Source organism: Vitis vinifera, chromosome 2 (assembly GCF_030704535.1).
Source record: "Vitis vinifera cultivar Pinot Noir 40024 chromosome 2, ASM3070453v1".
Lineage (NCBI taxonomy): Eukaryota > Viridiplantae > Streptophyta > Magnoliopsida > Vitales > Vitaceae > Vitis > Vitis vinifera.
This window is the reverse complement of record NC_081806.1, coordinates 12,996,682-13,001,723: the sequence shown is the minus strand read 5'-3', so window position 1 is coordinate 13,001,723 and position 5,042 is coordinate 12,996,682. Positions and strand designations below refer to the sequence as shown.

At 36.1% G+C, this 5,042-nt stretch overlaps 1 pseudogene; it reads left to right on the top strand.

The window, feature by feature from the left end:
• The window catches only part of LOC100854118 (uncharacterized), an 80,341-nt pseudogene that overhangs the window by 53,165 nt on the left and 22,134 nt on the right, over window positions 1-5,042 (top strand).

Sequence of the window (5,042 nt, the reverse complement as noted above, 5' to 3'; positions counted from 1 at the left end):
ATTTTGAGGACGAAATTTTTGTTAGGGGGAGAGGATGTAACACCTAGTACTAATGAATTAAATAGGCAATAATGATTATTTTGGTACTTAACTTTAAGCTTGCTTAATTAGATGTTAAAACTAGTTTAGTGCTATCATATTTAATTATGAATTAAACTTTGATTAAGGTTAAGTGGGATTAGTTAATGACCTAAGCATGCTTATTAGGTTCTTAGGGACTGATTAGGGTTATGAAAACCTAAAGGACTAATGGGCAATTATGGGTTTTATTTTTTATAACTTGAAGGACTAAAGTGCAAATTTTGGAAATTTGAGTTAGTGGAATGCCACCTCCTACTTAGGTGGATTGGTGGCAGCCATGTGGGCTGCCACCTCATGCTTGGGTGCTTGGAGACCCCTTTATAAGGGGGCTGTAGCTCGTTTTGCTCCATTTCACCTGCAGCAACTTGGGTTAGAGAGAGAAACTAGAGAGAGAAAGTGTAGATTTGAGGTAAGCAAGTGTTTAATTTTGTAATTTTCGTTTATTTTGGTTCCTAATGGTATGTTGAATAGAATTAACGGTAAAAATTGTGTAAAAGTTGAGTATAATTAGCTATAAACTTGTTTTAGTTAAAAATCACAATTAATTAAAGATTAAAGTATTTTAAGTTAAGTATTTTATTAACAGTAAGATCAGCATAAATCTTTGTTTAATTTGGTTTGATTGAAAAATAGATTAGTAAACATGTGATGAATTGGGTTATTTGGACACTTGGGATTTGTTAATAGGAGGCTTTAAGAAAATCAAAAGAATTAGTGTTTGGTAATTAATTAGGGAAATTAATATGTATTGTAAATATTGTTTAATTCAATTCATATTTGATTTGAAAACATGTAGGATATAGATTAGAGAATGTGAGAATTAAAAATTTGCAACAATAAACTATATAAATTTTCATGGTTAGGAAACCTAAATTATGTTGTTTCATTTCAGTTCCTCGTAATAGGCAAAGATTGCCTACTTAGAAGAAACACAAAAAGGAAGTCGGTGTAAGGTAGGGAATTTTATGCTATTCTATGGTGTATCTGATTTCTTTCCTTGAATTATTTGTTGGAATTTTATATTATTTCTATGATTTCATAAAATCTTTTAAAGTGTCATTTGCATCTCGGTTTATTGCATTGAAATGTTACCATGATGTTGGAACGTATATTGGTATGAAGATTTGTGGTTTTGTGTTGTCGAAATGGTTTATGGTGTGATTGCATTGCAAGAAGGATATGGAATTATCACAGATCATATTCAGAGAATTTATTGGTGGCGAAGTGCTTATGTGATGCTACAGGCCTTATCATTTGATATATTGTTTATGTGGGACCGTGGGTCCTTGGGTGAAAGTCCCTAAAGCCCTTGAGGAAGACACTTCGATGTGGGTGTATGGGGTTGGTCCTGCCCCTGGGTTTTAGCCCCTAAAGACACGGGGTTGGTCCTGCCCTTGGGTATGAGTCCCAAAAGACATGGGGTATGACTTGCCCTTGGGTGATGTCCCAGAATAGTCAATATTATATTGATCCAGTATCTTGTGGAGCATTGATATCTGCTGTGTAGATTGTTGGGAGTCAGCAAATTATCAGTTGTGAAAGGATGGATGGGGAAAAGAAATGATGAAACCAACAAACACATGCATACATGTTTGACATGATTACACATTTGTTAATGGTTATGAAATGTTTATCATGCATGTTATTAAACGTTTAATTCAAGGTTTTTAAGGGTATACTTAGGATGGTTATAAACTTTCCTACTGAGTTGTGAACTCACCCTATTCCTTCCACCTATAGATGCAGGTCAGAAGACCTATGCAGGAAAGAATGCTTGAGCAATGCTTTACTGTGATTGGATGCTGTTTGCTCATATTGAAAGTCTTTTGAGGCCATGCCTTTTGTATCAAGACTACACCTTTTGTTGGAATGATGTAATGTATATATTTGTTAGATACACTTGTAGTATGGGCTACCCATAGTAAACAATGGGGTTTGGTATATGTAAATTAATGTTGTACAAGTTTCTTTTGTGAAACAAAACATATTTTGTTAACTCAATAGTCACAATGTTTATTACAGGATGTACTCTTTATAACAGGTTTCCATATCCTCTTTTTGAACAAATTCAAGTAGGAACTCAACATTTAAATTTTTGAGAGCATTTATACTGTATTTGAGTATCAATTCTTTAGTTGAAGAATAAATAATAATAATCATAAGAAGAAGAAAAAAAATTGGTGTGTGACACAGTGCCTTTCGCCCACTTCAGGTTTATCATCGCCGTCATCGTGTCATTGTTCCTCCTTCTTTGACCGAGGTACCTGTTGACTCACTTCCTATCCCTTTGGCTTCTCCTGCCTCGGCTTTGCCTCCTTCTGCTGACTTACCCATTGCTCTTCGGAAAGGTAATCGATTGACTCGTAATCCTCATCCCATTTACAATTTTTTGAGTTACCATCGATTATCTTCACCTTATTCTGCATTTGTTTCTACTATATCTTTTGTCTCTCTTCCCAAGAGCACTCCTGAGGCTCTTTTCCATCTAGGCTGGCGCCAGGCAATGGTAGATGAAATGACTGCTTTACACTCCAATGACACTTGGGATCTTGTTGTTTTACCCTCTAGTAAATCTACAGTTGGTTGTCGTTGGGTCTACACAGTTAAGGTTGACCCTGATGGTCAGGTTGATCGCCTTAAGGCCTGCTTAGTTGCTAAAGGCTATACTCAGGTTTATGGTTCTGATTATGGTGACACTTTCTCTCCTGTGGCCAAGATAGTTTTTGTTCGTCTATTGCTCTCCATGGCTGCTATGCGTTCTTGGCCTTTTTATCAGTTAGATATTAAAAATGCTTTCCTTCATGGGGATCTTGCTGAGGAAGTTTATATGGAGCAACCACCTGGTTTTGTTGCTTAGGGGGAGTCTGGTTTAGTGTGCAGGTTACACCGTTCTTTATATGGCTTGAAACAATCTCCTCGAGTATGGTTTAGCTATTTTAGTTCTGTTGTTCAGGAGTTTGGCATGTTCCGCAGTACAGTAGACCATTCCGTTTTCTATCATCATAACTCTTCAGGGTAGTGTATTTATCTGGTAGTTTATGTGGACGACATCGTCATTACAGGCAATGATTAAAATGGTATTCAGAAACTAAAGCAACACCTTTTCACCCACTTTCAGACTAAAGACTTGGGGAAACTCAAGTATTTCTTAGGGATTGAGATAACTCAATCCAGTTCCGGTGTGGTTCTTTCCCAAAGGAAGTATGCTTTAGACATCTTGGAAGAAACCGATATGTTAGACTGTAAACCGGTTGACACTCTTATGGATTCAAATGTCAAACTTATACCAGGACAGGGGGAGCCTTTAGGAGATCCTGGGAGATATCGACGACTTGTAGGTAAACTGAACTACCTCACCATTACTCGTCTAGACATTTCTTTTCTTGTGAGTGTTGTTAGTCAATTCCTACAGTCACCATGTGATAGCCATTGGGATGTTGTAATCCGCATTCTTCGATATATCAAAAGCACGCCAAGCCAAGGTGTGTTGTACGAGAACAGAGGTTATACCCAGGTTGTTGGTTACACAGATGCAGATTGGGCTGGCTCACCCACAGATAGATGTTCCACTTTCGGGTATTGTGTTTTTATTGGAGGTAACCTAATATCCTGCAAGAGTAAGAAACAAGATGTAGTGGCCGGATCTAGTGCTGAAGCCGAGTATCGAGCTATGACTCTGGCAACATGTGAATTCATATGGCTAAAACATCTTCTTCGGGAGTTGAGATTTGGAAAGGACGAACAAATGAAGCTCATCTGTGACAACCAAGCCGCTTTGCATATTGCATCCAATTCAGTCTTCCATGAAAGGACCAAACACATTGAAGTTGACTGTCACTTCATTAGAGAGAAGATCACATTAGGATGTGTGACGACTAATTTTGTCAATTCAAATGATCAACTAGCAGATATTTTTACTAAATCTCTCAGAGGTCCTAGAGTTAAATACATTTGTAACAAGCTTGGTGCATATAATATATATGCTGCTCCAGCTTGAGGGGGAGTGTTAGATAGTGTATAGTTATTTTAGTTATTTACTTTTCCTTTTCTTTCCTTATTGTATTGTGCATCCCACTAACATGTATATATATACCCAAGTCCAATGCGTATTATTAACAATTTTTCAATAACAAAAATTAGGGATCCTCCATTTTCTCTCTTTTCACAGTTAGGTATGTGAGACAAACAAAGATTAAATTAGAGTTATTCTTCTACCTAAGGACGAAAATGCTTTTTCAACCCATCCAATTTCCTTGAAATTTTATCTATAATCGGGTCCTAAAAGACACTAGCCTTAGGAGACCCCTTATTGGAAGACCCTGAACACAGTTTGAATACTAATGCTGCATTATTTTATTCAATTGAAGGTAATACATTTAAATAGACTAGGGACAGCCAAGGACTACAACAAATCCCTAAAAACACTCCTAGGATCACTGCAAATTGATATAGACCACAATTTGATTTTATTTGAAATTAAAAACAATTTTAAAACCAAATTCTAACAACTAGAAATAACAACCAAATCTAGAATAAATAACTTTTGACTAATTCAAATTTCCTAATCATATCAAATTTGATTTAATTTGATTTGCCAATAGACCAAAATAGGTTCAAGGCCATTCAAAACTTTATATTTTAACAACATAGCTAATTTAGAAATCTAATTCTAACTTGTATTGATTCTTGACAACATGCTTTCGTCTAAATTTTTAATAGGAAACGACAAAGAGATATATTGATAGAAATAAGAAGTACAAGAGAAGGATGAAGAATCCTCCCACCAAAGAAAAACTAAACAACAAGAATACAAAAACAAGAAGCTACAATGTAAAAACAAACAAACTCTCTAGGTTAGACCATCCCGTTGGAGCTACACACTGCTATCCAATCTAGTTGTAACATATTAAGGGGAATGCCCTTAAAAACCATGGAATAAAAAGCCCATAGAGAAGCAAGGA